At 45.7% G+C, this 19,920-nt stretch overlaps 1 protein-coding gene across 11 annotated transcripts in view; it reads left to right on the top strand.

The window, feature by feature from the left end:
* adgrl3.1 (adhesion G protein-coupled receptor L3.1) overlaps positions 1 to 19,920 on the top strand; it is a 172,371-nt gene that overhangs the window by 3,296 nt on the left and 149,155 nt on the right. For 9 of the 11 annotated variants that reach the window (XM_072707693.1, XM_072707684.1, XM_072707683.1 and 6 more), the window contains exon 2: positions 19,219 to 19,298. The gene's annotated coding sequence lies outside the window, so the exon portion shown is untranslated. Of the gene's footprint in view, positions 1 to 372; positions 478 to 1,308; positions 1,565 to 19,218; positions 19,299 to 19,920 lie in introns of those variants that run through there. The other 2 variants (XM_072707685.1, XM_072707686.1) reach the window with 2 other exon arrangements.

Below are 19,920 nucleotides of genomic sequence, written 5' to 3' on the forward strand. Positions count from 1 at the left end.
GCGAGGCGGGTTACGCTCCAGGTTTAAAGTAATTGTCATTGATTGTACTGCTGCGAGCAGAGGTCTGATTAGCTCGACTCATCTTAATCAGGCAACGTTTGACCTCCAGCGCGACCTGTAGTGAGATACCTCGCCTGGGATCGCTCGTCAAGATGTTTCGCTGTGTATTAATCCATTAACATGTGGGGGGATTAAAGGTCCTCTGGACGGCATCACCCCTGCAGAACAATGTCCCCGCCATGGAGGGGCTGTTTGCAGACAGAGAAGCTTTCCGTTGACGCCGGTGTGCGCTTCTGTTTCCCTCGCGCGCGCCAGCGGCCCGCGCCGCTCAATGCCCCCTGCCCTCTAGGCGGCTCCCTGGCGCATGCGCGCAGCCTCCAGCACCGGAGCCGCGGTGCGAGCGGCAACCCTGTGATCTGAGGGCCGCCGTTTCATTCCCCAGCGAACTTCCCTAAATCTTTCCCGAATCCGCTTTCGGTAATGCCTGATTGCATCTTCAGCCTTAAACATATTTTCAGTGAGTGAAACCATCTGGAACTTAATGTGTGAAGACCTTGGTGCCAAAGGAATATATCAAGCTACATTGCACGGCCGATTTTTTTTATGTTAAACTTCTTCACCTGCCTATAAAAACAAATCTGCCTTCAATAAATGAGTACAGTAGTGGCCAACATTGAGGAAAAACAATTTTTAGGGATTGCAGAACTTTATTCAACTGTTGCTCCGATTACTTATTTAATCGTCCAATGTATTATATTTGTAACATTATTTGTTTATAAATATTACCGCCAATATTCGTGCATTGTTTTTTTTTTTAAAGCGTAATACCAAAAATGCTAGGTGTTTCCACAATTTTGGCCACTATAATAATAATGTAGGTTACATGAATGTTTGGTAACGTGTATGTAAAACATAGCATGCATGCCCTTTTCTATCCTGAGAGGGATGTAGTTTGCTGTAGCTCAGAAACTATTAAAAGGAATAACACGAAGCACATAAAAAAGAAATGAAAATGCTTTGTTTACAATACATTAGGCCCTGGGAATGAATAATTGATTAAATGTTAAATTAGCATGGGGATACGTGTTTGGGTTTAAAGCAGTCGGCGGACTGCTTTTCCGCCGTGTGGCCGCTGCCCCCTTTCGTACAATGTGGGCTGGGTCCCAGTCGACGGCGTCCCCATGGCTGTGCCTCATCTAACACGGCCGCAGCAAAGCCCGAACCTCCGGGGCGAGGCGGCTAGGCCGAGCGGTGACGTTGTTCCGGGTGAGGCGTAGTTGCCGGGGGGGATTCGCGCGTGACAAGGCTGTAGCGGGGCGGGGGGGCTCTGACACTGCCGCGAGCTGTGAAATGCAGGGCCCCCGCTCTGTAGCTTCGTGTCTGTCTGACAGGAAGTGGCCCCATCTGAGAGGCAGCGGACGGCAGAGCGCTTCGGAAAGGGAGCCTTTTTGGGCCCCGTTTGATATATGTGAAGAGTTTATAATACGTATTTGTGATGTTTTTGTTGTGGAAAATAATTGGATTGGTCTGCGTTGATGACTCACTAAAATGTGCTTTCCTGAATGTAAGTATCCTTATAAATAAATATATCTCTTAAGGTTCATTACCTTGTTGAGTACCCTATGTAATGCATCATTTCTCCTTGCTGTAAGTAAGTATACAGGAATTTATAGCCTTTCCTCAATAGTTTGGAGAATTTAGTCCTCATTCATTGTCTTTTAATATTTAAGGAAATACTTCAGTAATAATTCCCTGTTGCATCTGTTTCTGTCTTTTTAGAATTTTGCATGGGTGAGCCTAGCTGACAGGAGCGTACAGCCATAAACAACATGACCAGTATTCATTTTATGATTTCATTAATTACATTTTGACAGAAGCCTCCCTAAAGTGCATGTAAAATATGCACATAATCACCGCATCGCTCCTGCGATTCTAGGTGTGTGAAATTTCTGCTTTTGCGATGCTTATAAATTTGCGGCATGTTAACATTATGGGAATCTAGATTAATAAATATATTTAGCAAATAGACTATGTAAAGTAATTCAGTTATTGGTATGCAGGTGCTTCTGAACAGTCTGTTGTTTTTCCTATGATGCGATTCAGTATTAGTTTGATAATGATTGGCAGATCCACAGCAAAGGAATATCATTGGTGCTGGTCCATGGAGAGATTGCGAGGATCAGTGACAGTATCACACCTAGCTATCACATAAACGACCCCCCCCTCAAACCTGTCCTACACCTGCTAGTTGAAGGCCTGCCGTGGCTGTGGATTAGGGCTCCTGCCCTTCATATCGAGAGTGATGCGATTGGGAGAGACCGTAACGAAAGGGTATACATCATGCCGCTGAGGATTCTGGGTTGACTTGAGGCTACAAAACCGGAGAGGACGTTTGAACATCACATGACTGTTTCTACTGTATTTCTCTGCTACAGGCTTAGCATATAATGGTTGTGAAACGGTGGGGGGCTGCAGCCTTTTGGGAGAGAAGAGTGGCCCCTTCCAAGCCCGGCTGACGCTGCGCCCGTCCCGCAGACATGCGCCAGAATGCTGCTGCTATGTAGCTTCTATCGGCCGTTTCATCAGTCGACGCTTTTATTGCAAGCATCTTGCGTAGATTACGGTTGGGAATGTGTGCAGCGTTTGTGCAGATGGTAATTACGTCAAGGTTAAACGTGCTAAAGAGTTCAAAAGCAGCCCCGAGATTTGGACCGGCAGCCTTTTGATCCGAGGGTGGCGCTTCTTAAACGGGGGCCCAGCTGCGGCCCCCGTGGCTCCATCTGTGCTGACGGCTGGCCGTGACACTGATGTTCCCGGACAGCGGGAGCGCTTCGCTCTGTTGTGATGCCGGCTGAGTGTTGATCACTCGCAGGCCTTAAAGGAGCGGCGGCGCCTCGACCACACAGTGGTGCCCTTAGCCCCGGGCAAGGTGTCGTGCCCATGTACTGGCTGCTGGCAGTGCCCTGTTTCACCATTCCGCTGGCGGGCAAACCGAAGTATACAGTGCCGGTCGTTTCTAGTGCAAATCTGCGATTTAACCTGCAGCCAAGAATTTAATCAAGGGCATACAATATGGGAGCCAATATCATTCAAACAATTCAAAACAGGTTTAGTGACTATTTACTGGTTAAGGCTGCATGCTAGTTATGTCATGTGGTTATAGTTCTGTGTAAAAGTCTTCGGCAATCAGGTTAGCGATGTCAACAACCCTCCTAAAATCAGCCCAGTATCTACATCTGCAGCGACCAGGCAAAACACCAATGTTGTTTTTTGACTCAGCCGCTAACACACTTCGTATGACCAATCATTGACTTTTTAAAACTAATTTAATTAATCAAAACGTGAACATGGAGGGGCTGAGGTGCCCCTGAGGGGAGGTTTGGGAACTGAAGCGGTGTTCATCTATTCACCTAGCCACCAAAAAAGATATCAGTGACTTTTTGGAGAAGGCAAGAAATTCTTGTTAGTTTTTATTGTTACAATTAATTTGCATAAGATTAATTTATATTTTTTTCCCCTGTGCAAATGTACACTTGTTATCCAGATAGATATATTTAACAGTTTTTGACTGCCAAAGATTTTTACACAGGACCATGTTTATAGTGGCTCAGTAAGGTATTGCATTGTCTGGTTAGATCATGGTTAACCAGGGCTAAGTTTGGTTTTTGTTTGATTAGTCGTTTTCTTAATGCCAGTGGTGGGTTATCATTGGGTATTTTTCATGTCTTGCTACCATATACATGTTATACATGATACACTTTTCTAAAAATTCTTCGCAAGTGTAGCACTTCGGTAAAAGAGTAGTCTGGCTGACCCCCAGCAGTATGGCCACGTTCCGGGATTTTCCATCCTGGCTGCCGAATCGTCCTCTGATCATTACCGCTGACTTGAAGCACTCGTCTGTCCGCTGGCGTTGTTATGTTTCTGGGTCACGGTAACAGCGGCCACTTTAGTCACCTGCCCTGCGCACGCTTCTCCGTGACGGTGAAGAGCTTTAAACTCAAGCCGACGAGGGAAAACCACTTGCGCATTAGTCATCGTCACAGCTATCCCCCTGAACTGCGGACTGTCATAACGGTCGCTCTCACCGCATTGTAATGAGATACAGCTACGCTGGGCCAAGTTTTATTGTTGTTTATGCGTCGTGATTGAGTGAGAGGCATCTGGAGATGGCCGAGGCTTCCCCTTTCAGTTTTCTGTGTCATGTGATACACGTCTGATTAAAGGACTTAGTTAGTGACTTTGCGTGTAGAGTTAAGTGGGTTAGCAGGCTGTGGTTGTGATCAGAAGGTTGCTGGTTCAAATCCCAATTACTCCGTGGGTTGTCTGACCTTGCTTTCTTAACTGCATGTCACTTTTTTGAATAAAAGTGTCTGCAAAATAAGTGCCCCATTGAAAAGAAATAGAGACTTAAGCAGTGACGCTGGTATACTTGTGTGACGGCTAACTTTTGGTGTTTATTCGCTGGGTTGGTGCCTTGTGCGATATTCATGCACGCTATTGTTAAATGAGTAGTACACTGTGTTATGTGTATATGCACTTTAGTAACTGTTCTGCTCATTTTATTTAGTCTTCACCCTGTTCAGCGACCTCATGGTACCTCATAACTTGAGTCTCTTCTCTTTATGGCCTGCATGCCAGATGACTGTTAAGGATTCAGGCGTAATACCACGAGCTCATTGGTTCAAATGCCAGATTGAGCCCCACTGTGAGTGGCCTGTGAGTGAGGTAATTAGCCCAAACCGCTCTGGGATACATCCATTGCCACATTCGGTGGTCGTACATAAGGTGTGGCAGACCCCGCAGAGCAGGCTAGCCCAACACAAATGGTACAGACATTCACATAAATGTGTGCGGACACTTGGAGTACTAGTAGGAGGAAACACTGATAGAACAAGGAAAGAAATCGTGTGAAAAGGCAGAGATATAGGCTTTTAGGGAGGTCTGATGTGTGCGTCTGCGGAGAAACAGCAGTAATTGCCGTCTACACATCTAGCCTAGCGTGTGGTTAAGGGCAGTTTCAAGGAAGCTGCCTAGATTCGGATATGCGTTTAGTGATATAATAGCCTAATGCTATTTTAGAAATGAATAGAAATTATTTGACCATTCTGATTATATATACAATTCACCAAAAGGATCTCCGCTATTAAGATCTTGGTAGGAAACGGTTGACAGTCTGTTTTTCTCTCAGTATTGTCTGAATTGGTTCATTTCTGTCTTCAGGAAACAGCTATACCTTTTCTTTGACTCACAAACAACTCATTCATTGTTCATTAAAAGATTAATATACAATTCACCAGAGGAAGCATAGAGATGAACTGTAGCATTATGGAGGATGAGGTCATTATGATTTTTTTATACATAACTGAAGTGAATTATGTATTGGAGTGTAACAGGAAGTCAGAACAATTGTGATTGTGTGTGTGTGTGTGTTTTTTTTTTTTGAGGGAAAAATAACATGAACGGAATTAAAACTCAGGATTGATATCAGATTCAGATTGTACTGCAGCCTTGTGCTCCCTTTCGTACAATGCGGGCTGGGTCCCAGTCGACGGCCTTGTGCTCCCCGCATGCTGGGACAGGCCTCCAGGCCCCCGTCCCTGACAATCCTGTGCTGGGTAAGTGGATGGATGGATGGAAGGAAGGAAATTTGTTATTGCACACACATAAAATTATAAGGATAAATATTCTAACTATAATAAGAGGAAGCAGTTTGTTGTTAGCAAATGTTGTTTTTCTAAGTAATTATACACTGTCAGTTGAAATCAACAATTGTCCGATATGGAAGTTTTTTTGTTGTGGTTGCTTTCGTTTTTTTTGTTTGTTATATCGGGTAATTTGAGGGAATATGTAGCTAAAGCTGCTTTCTCCCATGTGTGACAGAGGCGTCCTTCACACTGCGATCACCTTTCATTCTGACGCCCAGAACGGGAATCGCATGGGATGAGAAATAATTAACTTCACAAATACAGAAATGCGTACAGTCCGGAAGATAGGATGCAGAGGAGTCAGGCGTATGGGGGGGGGGGGGATCGTGCCACTTCATTTTCACGTTTTCCGGCTTTTGGCCAACCTGCCAATGAAAAATAAATGCAAAAACAGGCACGCGGGACTTTTTGGAAATGTCTCGAGGGAGACACTTTTATGGGTGTCTGATTAGGCGATTTTTATTTATTTATTGGTCATTCATTCGTTTATTTGCTTGGAATGGACAACAACTTACAAATTCAATGCGCTGGAAAACCAACGTGCACATGACGAGGAGTGATAAACAAAACAAGGTATACACAGGATGGGTAAGTCAATAAGTAATTTCTGAGAGGACGTTTGAACACCACATCAGCAGTGGGCTGCCGGGCAGAGCTAACAATTACTCTGAAATACTCTCTACTGTGTTACTGATAGGAGTTTTCAGACATTAATTCAAAGAATTGTAATTGAACTGATAAAATCAAGAGCAGAGTTAATTGGTAGGCCTAATTACATGAATAACAAACATACCCCAGGTGAAGAAGTGAGTGTTTAACCACTCAATAGTTATTTTGAAATTATTATTATTATAATAAATGATGCCATTTAAGAGTATGATATAGTGCACTCATGGTGAGATATAAAATAATCAGTGAGTCCTTGCTATCTGTTACTTTAGCAGTACTGTGGTTCTCTATTTTTGCTACATACACAGCATTATAGAAACATGTAGGAGCAGTATTACATTAACACGGGATTTGAACCCGCCATCTCCCGATCACAGACATAGTCTCCTAACCGGCAAATATTTGGCAATATTTGCAATCTATTTCAAATTCTTAAGTGACGGCGTTAGAGAAATAGCGTGCGTTTTCCAATTTCCATTTTCTCCAGTTTTCTTTGAAATAAGAGCTGTTTCTGTTGTATTTTGCTGTTGCCTTTTGTATGTTCAAAATCTGTGCTATCTGAAAGCTGCATCATTACTTAGCTGAGTATCATCTTTGAGTATCATATACTCATCCTACATCCAAATTATTGTTGCAATTATTGCATCTAGGCAACCATTTAAAGGAGACGTGCTTAAGCAAGATGGAAATTATTATTATTACTATTATTATTATACTATTTATAATGAAGAGTCACTGAAACACATCTGTGCCTCATAGAAAAGAGTTGGTTCTTATCTGCGAAACGAATGAATATGCAGTTAGCAAAGAAAGTTCAATTCCTTGCTAAAGTGAATGGACAGGGTGGATATTAGAGCGATGTGAATTGCTAGCGTTGTGTTTTTTGAATTGCACACGACTAGACGGTCACCCGGGCCTCCCGTCGGACTCGGCCCCCGCTTGCCGAGTGCAGGTTGCATTTTTTCCCCCCTTGCAATTACTGGCATCGCATATCGACGGGCCTCTCCGGGTCGATGCGATCGAGCTGTCGCTTTTGCATCGGCATATCGATGGCGCGTTGATGCGTAAATGCGCGTTCGTGCTTATGAGTATTTCCGTTACGTTCTCTTGGCTGCAGTATATGCATAGTAGGCATTGACCTGTCCCCAAAGGATGTTGCTGTTTCGCCCTTTAGGTTCAGCTTCACTCTGTATGACATTTCCCGAGTTTCCCATTCCAAAGGACTCCTCTCATATGCGGCCATGGTGTTCAGCTGCCAAGAGACAGTGTGTTTGCCTTTTTCCAAGGGCTCTGCTCTTTCATGTCAGATTTATCCCTCTGCTCCTTCACTCCTACATCACCCTCTTGCCTCTTCAGTCCCCTTTTTCTCCGGAATCTTCTCTCCAGTTCTTAATTTTAACACGGTCGACAACACGTGATCAGTATTCTGTGAGAACATTAATTTTTTCCGTCCGTCTATTCTTATAAACATCTTGTAGCCGTTATTCGTTTTCTGTTCCATGTTAAGTGTCAGCTGATTTCCCAATCATTGGAAATTAGAAACACTGTAATTAATTGTTATTCCGGTTAAAAACAGGCATGTGGGAAATGTGTTTTATATATGTATTTATGTGATGCATACAAAAATACGAGTGAAAAGGCCCTAGTATCTTCTGAACAGCTGTGACACAATGTGGATTCTATAAGAGTTACACAGCTGGGTACCTCCTTACTGGGATGCCTTCAAAGACAAATTCATTTGACTGTAAATCTCTTCTGTCCTCCTTCTGCTTTGATTGCAATATATTCCATATGCATTGTTTTGGTTTTGCTTATGTCATGCGTTTTCTGGCCAAAATGTCACAATGGCAAAGGTTGTAAATACCCGGTAAATATTTTTAACTGCTGCTTTTGAGGAACGGATTCACGCATGCACAGACATTCATTCAGTGGCTGAGTGGGTTATTTTGCATATAGATAGATTGGCACTTTTATCTTAAAAGGCAAACAGTAGTTTTAGTTGTGGAAATCCGTGACTTGATGGGGAATGAAGTCCTATTTCCTTGTATGTTTATTGTAGTCTCGCCTCACTTGTGCTGCTCTGCATGCTCGGCACGTTATGGGATGCCAGAATTCCTCGCAAACGCTGAGTTCCTTTTTCTCCCGTGACTCGATTAAGCCAAACTCGGGATGAATGTGATTTATTTCCATCCCCTTCTAACGGAACCTTTCCCTCAGCTGGTTCGGACCGTCGCTGATAGACTTCAGCATATTTTTTGCGTGCCCTTGCGTCAGGCTGAATTGATTCCTCTAATCAATACCGTAGCATAGGAGCCAACAGGGAGGGATTCTGTGTGCTTGTAGGTTCTCTGTAGCTAGCAGTGCTGATGATTTACTAAAATATGTCTGAAAACAGTATGGTTCTTTGTTTAGTATAGAGCAAGACGGGCAATATGTATCACAATCGGTCTGATATATATAAAAAAAAGGATGACACTTGGGATATGACTTTTCACACATGTCTCACCATCATTGGAGTGGGTCGGGTGGGGTTGTCTCACCTTGAGGTAGACGGACCACCTTTGAGAGACTGAGTGCTTAGTGCTGACAAGGCTGTGTGAAAACGCGTCTCTCTTCTGGATGATATACAGTGTGTCATGTTTATCCAGTGCAGTGCAAATGTTTGTCAAGCCCACCCTTGTCGTTTTAAAAAAAAAGAAGTTCTCTAGCTAGATATTGCCAGTCAGACGTCCTGCCTCTATGTTGCTTGTGGCTCAGGGGGTAAGACTATTGCTTTGCTCGTTTTGGACTGGGGGGTTGAATCTCGCCATCTATGTGCATGTGCGTTTTGCACATTCTTCCTATATTTTTGCCAGCAGTCCGAAAACATAGCATCGGGTCAGTTGGTGACTCTAATCCGAACCCATTGTGTAATTCTGTGTGAGAATGTGTATGTGTGTGTGATATGATGGACTGGTATCCCATGCAGGGTGTGCTTTGATGAACTGGTATCCCATGCAGGGTGTGCTTTGATGGACTGGTATCCCATGCAGGGTGTGCTTTGATGGACTGGTATTCCATGCAGGGTGTACTTTGATGGACTGGTGTCCCATCCAGAGTGTGCTTTGATGGACTGGTATCCCATGCAGGGTGTGCTTTGATGGACTGGTATCCCATGCAGGGTGTGCTTTGATGGACTGGTATTCCATGCAGGGTGTACTTTGATGGACTGGTGTCCCATCCAGGGTGTGCTTTGATGGACTGGTATCCCATGCAGGGTGTGCTTTGATGGACTGGTATCCCATGCAGGGTGTGCTTTGATGGACTGGTATCCCATGCAGGGTGTGCTTTGATGGACTGGTATCCCATGCAGGGTGTGCTTTGATGGACTGGTATCCCATGCAGGGTGTGCTTTGATGGACTGGTATCCCATGCAGGGTGTGCTTTGATGGACAGGCTCACTGCAAATGAAAAGGGATGGTTGGGCCAGAGGAAAATGTGTAACACAGCAAAACAACTGTGATTCTTTGCTGTCTCCCCTGACTTCTTTTATATGATCTGAAAATTAGTCACAAGTTTACTTAGGGCTTTGTTATTCTAAAGACTATTTATTTGTTCACTGCTTTGAGGAACCCAAGTCCCAGTTGCTTTTACATGTTCGGCTACCTGAAATCTTGCGATACGCAACAAAAGCCACCCCTGCAGCACATTATACGCATGCAGTGCAAACATGCTGTTTTGAGTCCCACTTATCTGTGGAATTTTGAAACTCCTTCCCCTCCTTTTTTTTTTCCTTCTTGCCCGCAATCATGGTGCGAGGGGGGGGTTCCGTCTCCTGTCAGTACTCCCCAGGTCCGCTGTTAAAACGCTGCCCATTGTTCTCCCTCCCAGGTCTGCCGCGCAATCAGTCATTATGTCAGAGCTTGCCCAGGGAGCTCTGCTTCAACTCGTTCAGCCAAATAATAACCAGCTGATAAAGAGCCGGCCCAGAGAGGTCTGTGGGGTAGGCCGTGTGCAGCTCGGGGCCTGCAGAATGGGCCTTTTCACTCAGCGTGTACAGAGATATCATCTCCGCTCAAGGTCTGGTTCTGCCTGTCACCGAGCGTACCTCTACGGGAATAAGGCGCCCCCTCCTTCCCTCCCTCCCTCCCTCCGTCCGCTCTCTCTGAAGCATAAGGTCGCCTGCCTCCTTTTTTTTGCATGCCGAGGGGATACTTTCGAAGCGAGCGACTAAATGGACTTTTGAAAGAGCAGCACGCGGCCCCAGACTGTCGCCGCAGAGAGGTCGCGCTAGCTGTAAAATCTAACGTTTTTTCGGATGAGAACTATATTTTATTTGCCATTTGTATGAGCACTAGTATGGCTAGATAGGAATTCTTCGATTTTCCCATATCCCGTCTTAATCTCCTGTGACAGGTGAGAGGGAGGCTTGGGGTGAACGAAGGTGTTTTATATATAGGAAGGTGGAGCAGTCTTACATTTACGATATGTCGTGCAGATAAATAGTTAAACGCTCTAGCTAACAGCTGACGCAAATGTTTTCCTGAGGGCTCCTCAAGGATCATGGGTCAAGGATTTTTATTTGTCATTGTGCAAGTGGTTTACAGAAGCATAACGGAATTACGTTTGGGTGGTTAGGTGATGCGAGTTGTAGCCAGGCCATTCACGTGTAGCACTTTGAACGATGTTTCAATACACTGATAGCTTTGAGAACCACTGAAATTTGACATTCGATGCTATTTCATTAGCATGACGCTTCAATTTAATGCTTTTTACGAAGGTGTCAGATTATGCAGGTTGGACCAGACTCAGTTATAAATAGAAGGTCCTTTTAAAATCCCCTGCCCCGAATTAGGTCTAACCTGTGAGGATAAGGGAAGATTTTGGTGAAGCCTTGGAAGAAATGTCAGAAATGTCGTCATTGATCACTGTCGGCCATTAATTATTATGTTTTTCACGCATAAAATGTCATACGATACATGGAGACTTGCTACCTTTGAAAAGCCGTTCTGCAAGCAGTAGTGTGTCACATCAGGATGTAGAGAATGTGTCTTGGTATATCTGGAACAATCACGCGCACGCACAGCCGTGCACCCCCGCTGGCACCTGGTCACAGCCAGCGATTCACACGGGTGTCAGGGAGGGTCCTGTCGCGTCACCCCACAGGGACAAGGTGACAACGCCACCCGCTGATCTGCAGTGCCATTCCAGCTAAATTTTAACAAGAATGTTACTCGTTAACAAAAAGAAAATAAGCTGACTGTGGTTTTTAAAAAGTGAGCAAATGCTGGCATGCTGGGTCGGTATATTTCTTAGATGTTTAATTGCTAATACAGACCTCTGTACTTAACGTAACGTAAAACATTCCCCACCATGTGCATTAGCAGTGCAAGTAGGCAGCTGCATCTTCCCAGTTCTCTTGTATCTTGTGCCATGAACATGTATTCTAATTAGTGTAATGCTACATCATAAAGTAAAGAATTATTTTGTTTTTTACTAGACCTATGTCTTGTTATAGTATTTAATTTTTGACAATTACTAGAGAACTATATTAACTAACTTCTGTTATACCTGTGTTTGCAACCAGTGCCTAGGCTAGGCTATGTTAGGCTAATCTACATTAGGCTAGGCTAGGTTAGGCTATGTTAGGCTATGTTAGGCTAGGGTAGGTTAGGCTATGTTAGGCTAATTTACATTAGGCGTGGCTAGGTTACGCTATGTTAGGCTAATCTACAGTACGTTAGGCTAGGCTAGGTTAGGCTATGTTAGGCTAGGGTAGGTTAGGCTATGTTAGGCTAATCTACGTTAGGCTAAGCTAGGTTAGGCTATGTTAGGCTAGGCTAGATGGGGGAGGAGGCAGAATGCAACACATGTACATTTTAACTAGCTTACGGTATATTTGTGTAAGGAGAAGAGTATTGGTACCTGTTTACTTGAGAGGGAGCAAATAAGGGAGTCATGCACTCTTAATTAATGCAGTAATTAACCGGAAAGGTTGTGTTAGTTACGTACCGATCCCATGTTTGTTCATCATTAATAAATGTTTCATAATGCTTAGTGTATTTCATGCAGTTGCTATATTTGTTTATGATTTGTACTTGAGTTGTAACTGAGTTGCTAAGTTATTTGTGTCCCCTCAAGTACTGTGTTTCCGGAGTGTCTGTATTTTTACGTCTTGCTTTAGAAACTGTATTTCTGCTTTGGTCTTACTTAGCACTGTATTAAAACCACTGGATGTCCAGATGGGTTTGCTCCAGGTGTAGTTAAATGGTGTCTCTAAATTGACCTTACCGTGTGTGTGTGTGTGTGTGTTTGCATTTGTTTCGTCTGCACATATAATCCAGGGTGTACCCCAACCTTGTGTCGCATAAGCGGTTGGTAGATGGATGGATGGAAAAACGGGTACAATTGATGCAACGTGCAACCCCAACAGAATACCTAGTATCTGATTAAAGAGCCTCTTGCAGGATTGTTACACCGTGTCATTGCCAAGTTTGCCAGTCGTTGCTGCAGCAGGTCTTGACAATTATTCTTGGCTGGTGCCTCCCAAAGCTGGCGAGCTGCGCTGGGATCGCCTACGGACAGCGGTTTTCAGCTTTTTCAGAGGGTTCTCTGCGGGATCCGGAGAGTTTGTGGGACTCTGAAGGACACTGGCTTTTTTATTCTCTGGGCCCGTTATGCGGTGTTGCTTAGGCCTGGAGTAGGTCCTTCTCGGGCGCTACTCGGCGCGCTGACAATGCCGGTAGACGATATGCAGGCAGGCTGAGCCATTGCCAGAAGCCACACAATGGGGACACGATGACTATTCCCGGCGACACCTGCCCCAAAGTCGGCTGTATTGTTTTTACAGGGATGGTGTCAAAGGTCACACTCTGATCCTGTGTTTACTCACCTCCCCTGCTCTGAGAGAAGCTACAAGATGGATTTCTGGTACAGACACATTTCCTGTCACTAGAACACGGGTCAGGAATTGAGAGATGGGTTAAAACGGGACATTTTAACTATTCGGTTACTGTGTCGCAGTACCATGCAGCAGTATACGAGGTCGGTTTCTATGCAACGTAAAGTGTGTTTTTCATAGAAATAATCTTAAGTCCACTTGGAGAGTGACGCAAACCTTATTATGACCTGCTGGGGTTAAAGATTGATCTGATTTATGGCCTTCAGATGTCATACAATATTTAGAAGGCTTTTAAATTAATGATTATTTGAAGTAGTCCCTGTTGTGCACTCAAATATTATGCACCCCCCTCCCCCCCATGCAAGATTTAGTATATTTTGAAAAAATAACACGCACACACAAACACACACAGACCTGTATTCATATTTTTATGGGGACTCTCCCTTTATTTCTATTGGGAAAACCATAATCCCAACAATGACGACCTTAACGCCTACCCAGACCTAACCTTAACCGTAAGTAACCAAACAAAATACAAGACTTTTGGCATTTAGAGTTTTTTGATTACAGTCACACATTTTTATAAAATTAAGGTATCCTTGTTGGGATTGAAAAAAAAAGGCCCTCAAGGTAAAAGTTACAGGTTTTTATCACATTGAAGGGACATTGGGTCCCCACAATGTAATAATTACAAATTCACACATACACACACACACGCACGCATGCAGACACTAAAGTTTGAAATAGACAGCGTCCATCTTCCAGCACGTCTGGGGACTGTTAACTGGAATATATGTGGTTCGCCTATTGATCTGACCCACAACGCATGTATGGATTTAAACGTTTCTTACGGAATGCTTGAATTGGACCGCACTGGTTATAAGCCCAAGGTCAATAGCGGTCGATAACCCGGTCATCCGTTTACGCGACCGCGCCGGCACTGTGGAGACGTGGCCCGGAATCCGCATTCGTTTTATTTCATTTTATTATTTATTTTTCCTACTGATCAAGATTGAAATTGAGAAACCTGTACGGCAGAGTGAAATCTGGCCCCAAAAGTCGCTAGCAGGAGTTTTAATTGTGCTGGCAGCACAGGATGAAATTGAGCAGGCATAAAGTGCTTTTGTTCATTGATTTCTCTCTCTCTCTCTCTCTCTCTCTCTCTCCTCCATCCTCCTTTTCTTGCCCCTTCTGTGGCGGACACTGGCAGCCAGTGTAAGGCTGCACGTTTCGATGCTGCATATAAATGAAGCTGACCCCCAAACCCTTTGCCTCTAAATATGACAAAGCGGGGTGTTGCTTTAATAGACGTAAAGCGTTTATTATAGAATATAGCTTAGCTTAGCTTAGCTGACTCTGTGTTGCATCACCGTAAGTGATGGCAGGAGTGGGGGCAGGAGTCAGCGGCATTCTCAGTTCTCAGTGGGCACAGACCCCCCCCCCACACACACACACACACACACACACATACTGTACACACACACCCTTCCCGGTTTGAATGCACCTGCAGAGATTTCTTCGATATGGCGTAATAGCCAGAATTAACGTGAACGAGAGCCAGTGGAAACCCCTGGCATCCCTCTGCATCCTCTGTTTATTTTTCGTTCTGTAACTAGATCCAGACACGAGCTCAGCGTAGCTTAACTCTCACGCTGCCGCAGGTGTCATTTCCCATATTCACTTTGTCGATGCCGGCAGGCTTGTATTTCCTGCAGCGAGTCGCCAGTTTAGGCTGTTTTCAATCAGGTAGAGTGAAAATCCCAGCTTCAAATAAGGGCACCCTCTGCAAGTGTTATCTGCCCCGCCCTGGGGCAGAATGAAAGTGTGTTTGGGGGGGGGGGTGGTTATTGAACACCCCAGGGGAACACACATCATGGTGTCAGGTTACACCACTATTCAAACACGTCAGGGCGCAGTCACACACCTTTCGCCAAAGTTGAACAGCTTTCTGGCTGTTTCCAATACGGCTGTGGGATTTCACCCACTGTCCTGTTTTACTACCTGTAGTTGCTGGGGTTTAGGATCAGTGGGAAGTTAATTGGTTGCAATTCCGTATCCATAAACAATCCAATTAGGCACAGATAATCTAATTAGGATGTTTGGATGGCTCACTGTCAAATGATGAATAGTCTCTTCTCACTGATTTTTCACTGATTAAGCAAAGGCGGAGATGTGAAGCCACAAAGTGCTGTTTATCTATCTGGCATATAGTCGTGCTGTTTTATTTATAGATTTATTTATAGGGAAAAGGCGCTCACACTTTGTGCATGAGCTGAAGTTGGTGCCACCTTCCTTTTTAAAGCCCTTTGGCAGCTTTCACGCTCATTTACGCTCCTATTACTTCAGTTTCATCAAAGATTTTCCATGGATGGCTTCCGTAACCAACTCTGAGATGTATGCCTCGGCTGTGAGACGGCTGTGTAATTTTACGCACGGCTAGTCAGCGTTCACCATCGCTCCATTTCTCTTTCGGACGTTTATTAAACGTCCGTCGCGGTGCGCGCAAACAAATGTTCTCAGCGGAGGAAAACTTTGGGAATCTGTCCCGTCAAATCTACCGCATTGGTGAAAATCAACAACTTACTGTATATCTGTGTGATTCATCCCGTGCGCCTATCATCAAGGAAAAAAGGTATTTTCTGAAAGTTGCCTTTCATATAGAAATGTCAGAAAATAATCCTGGTGTATATCATAACTGGATAAATGTCACGGTTTATCCGTACATCGATGGAATCAAGAGAGGATTTAAAACCGAATAAATAACTGAAAAATTATGTGGAATATTACTAGCGAACAACACAGAATTTTATTAAGAATATCGGAATATGCTACATTCCGCTTCTTTAATATGATCATGTTTACTCTTCGAAATGAATATCGTAATGATATTATTGAATATTTCATCAAGACAATCTGGGAGCATGCATCTTTTATTGTATTATGGCCGGCCCTCAGACCCTTTGAATGGTTTCTCACATGCGGGCCGTGTCTAATTTCTGGACCGGTTTCTCCCCAAGGCTCTGTAAGATCCCGAAGATGAAGTCACCCTCGGACTCCCCTCGCCGCGTAATTGTGTGGGAGATGACTCTGACGGCAGCGGAGCTAAAGCGAATCCTCCATATTTTCAAATCTAATTTTGCCTCTCTCGACTCAGGTTCAGCCTTCTCCCTCCCCCCCCCCCCCCCCTACGTGGCCCCCAGTTCAGCCGCTGCTTGGTCACCCGCGTGTCCATTGGTCAAGGTGCCCATGCTCAGTAATAGGCCCAATTTCAGAGCAGGCTTTCCGCTGTGGGCAGATGAAACAGGCCCCCCCCCCGCAGGCATGTGTACACGGCCTTGCGCTCAAGGCCGAGGCTGTCTGTACGATGTAGGCCGCCCCCCTCCTCTCACACGCCATCTCAGGAACCCAAGCAGTCAGTTATCAGCTAGCGGGCTGATGTGTGTGTGTGTATGTGGGGGGGGGTCATATATATTACAGTGTCGGGACCAAGGACCAAATGTCCCCATGATGTGATAAAAACCTGTTATTTTGACCATTTTTTCAGGGTAAACTAAATTTTTAAAGCCTCTGCGACTGCAATCAAAAAACTAAAAATGCCAAAAGTCTGTATTTTGTTTGGCTACTTATGGTTAAGTAGGGCTGGGTGGGGGTTAAGGGTGTCAATGCAGGGATTAGGGTTTTGCCCATAGAAATGAACTATACTGCTGAAGCTTTTGTATGCAGAGATATAATGTAGATTCAGGCCCCCGTGTCTCTGCTTAGGACAAGCAGGTGTGGAAAATCCATGTACGGTAAACAGAGTGTGGTTTGTCAGTATGCCTCTCGCAGTGCAGCGGCTCGGAAAGATGATTCCGAGCCCGGTGACATCAGCAGGATTGGGTTACGTTGGCCTGCGCTTTGACCTTTGACCCCCCCCCCCCCCCCCCCCAGCTCTGTTTCCCAGGGTGAAGGGGAGTGGGAGTGTGGGAGGGGAATAGGCACGTGCTGTGAGAATGCATTAGGCCGGCCGTTTAAGTCTACAGCAGGCCAAATCACAAATTAATTGATTTTGAGGCAACACCATGAGGTAGTACAGGCTCATTACATCAGCCTGATGGATTTATTTTACTGTGTTTTTCTACATTAGCTGCTTGAAGTGGCTGGAGGCTGTAATGAATGTGCAGTATATAGATGTATTTGTGACCTTCGCTTAGAGTGGCAGCAGCCTGTACCACAGGGCTCTTCCTGGATTTTTTTTACTCTTTCCTTTATATTACAGGAACGTCTTGTTGTTTTCATGGTGATTTGAAGAGCCTCTCGAAGTAACCTGAGCAACATTGCAGGTGGTTTTCCAAAGGTCTTTGGAGACATCTAAAGGGTGAAATTTTGGAAATCACTTTTTTTTTCCGGTGGGGCCTGGATACTGAGTCAGGCTCACACAACATTCAAAACTGAGGAGACTGGCAGATTTCTAATGAGAAAACGAAATTGATCTTTTTGTTTTGGTTTGTTTTTTTTGTTTTTTCTTTCCATCCTCCTGTGCCTCTGGGACAAAACTTACTTTCGCTTGGCCAGTCTGGCATCCAGCAGATAAACAAAGCTGGGTGGGTGGGGGGTGGGGGGGGGGGGGGCAGCCTCATGGTGGTAGATCCAGGGGGTGGTCGGCGAGACCTTGCGGAGCAGGCCCACCCAGAAATGCCTCCCTATCTTGGTGTATTGCTATACCCACTGTCCGCTCGAACTTTTGACCCCAGACTGGCTTTCTGTTAAATATCACATGCCTTTATGTGCATGTTTGTGTATGCCTGTACATTGTGGTTACCAAGCTCCATGCTGTATAGATACTGGGGCCTGTGCTGTGTGGTTACCGGGCCCCGTGCTCTATAGGTATTGGGCCCCGTGCTGTGTGGTTACCGGGCCCCGTGCTCTATAGGTATTGGGCCCCGTGCTGTGTGGTTACCGGGCCCCGTGCTCTATAGGTATTGGGCCCTGTGCTGTGTGGTTACCGGGCCCCGTGCTCTATAGGTATTGGGCCCCGTGCTGTGTGGTTACCGGGCCCCGTGCTCTATAGGTATTGGGCCCTGTGCTGTGTGGTTACCGGGCCCCGTGTTCTATAGGTATTGGGCCCCGTGCTGTGTGGATACCGGGCTCCGTGCTCTATAGGTATTGGGCCCCGTGCTGTGTGGTTACCGGGCCCCGTGCTCTATAGGTATTGGGCCCCGTGCTGTGTGGTTACCGGGCCCTGTGCTCTATAGGTATTGGGCCCCTTGCTGTGTGGTTACCGGGCCCCGTGCTCTATAGGTATTGGGCCCCGTGCTGTGTGGTTACCGGGCCCCGTGCTCTATAGGTATTGGGCCCCGTGCTGTGTGGTTACCGGGCCCCGTGCTCTATAGGTATTGGGCCCCTTGCTGTGTGGTTACCGGGCCCCGTGCTCTATAGGTATTGGGCCCCTTGCTGTGTGGTTACCGGGCCCCGTGCTCTATAGGTATTGGGCCCTGTGCTGTGTGGTTACCGGGCCCCGTGTTCTATAGGTATTGGGCCCCGTGCTGTGTGGTTACCGGGCCCCGTGCTCTATAGTTATTGGGCCCTGTGCTGTGTGGTTACCGGGCCCCGTGCTCTATAGGTATTGGGCCCTGTGCTGTGTGGTTACCGGGCCCCGTGTTCTATAGGTATTGGGCCTATATATTCTGCAGTGGATGCTTCATTGGCAGGATTAGCTATGTAGATGGTGAATAGCTTTAATTGAATATGTGTTCTTTAAGCAGACAAAGCCATCGGGGGGGAGGGGGTGTGTGAACATGTTTTGAGGGTCTACCCGGACCTGTATTTCATAAAAATGACAAAAACTGAGAGCAATTTTGTATACCAGCACTGCTTGAACCATAAATGTATACATTTAGCTCTCTCTCTCTCCTCTCTCTCTCATATACATTTATTGTAGAAGAGGCTGGTTTGTGACTTCTTTTTTTCCTTCTTTTTCAGGACTGAAGAGTCCAGTGGGATGTGAAATGTGAAGCAGTGGGATTTTAAAATAGGTTTGACGGAGCGAGCGACATTTCCAGGTACCTGTCTCGGTCACCGCCTCGTTTGTCTTTTGCCGTCTCTCTCCCTCCTCCTTCACTTCCTACTCCCCTCTCCCCCCCCCCACATCTGTCGATCGAGCTCCGGATGAGGCTGATCCGCCGGAGTACGCCTGCACCTCGTTTTCCAATTAAGGCCCGTGTTTGCGGAAGCTCCAACTTTGACTGATGTCTGTCAGTGTCTGCAAATCTCCACTTAATTACTGATAAGCCTTTGATTTGGCACCCGGTGGATTATTTTCACCGCATGCCGACTTGTGCTGTGAACACTTTGACTCTCTGGCGTGCCAGCCCTGTGGTTACTGGGCCCCAGGCTGAGTAGTTCCTTCTCCTCATGCTCTGTGGTTCCCTCTCCGCATGCTCTGTGGTTCCCTCTCCCTGAGCTCTGTTGCTCCCTTTCCCCAAGCTCTTTCTTTGCTCTGTGGTTCCTTCTCTTTGTTCTGTATTCCCCTCCCCCGTGCTCTGTGGTTCCCTATTCCCATGATCTGTGGTTCCCTCTCCCTGTGCTCTGTGGTTCCCTCTCCTCATGCTCTGTGGTTCCCTCTCTGTGAGCTCTGTGGTTTGCTCTCCCCATGATCTGTGGTTCCCTCTCCCCGTGCTCTGT

The sequence above is a fragment of the Paramormyrops kingsleyae genome, chromosome 25, assembly GCF_048594095.1.
Source record: "Paramormyrops kingsleyae isolate MSU_618 chromosome 25, PKINGS_0.4, whole genome shotgun sequence".
Lineage (NCBI taxonomy): Eukaryota > Metazoa > Chordata > Actinopteri > Osteoglossiformes > Mormyridae > Paramormyrops > Paramormyrops kingsleyae.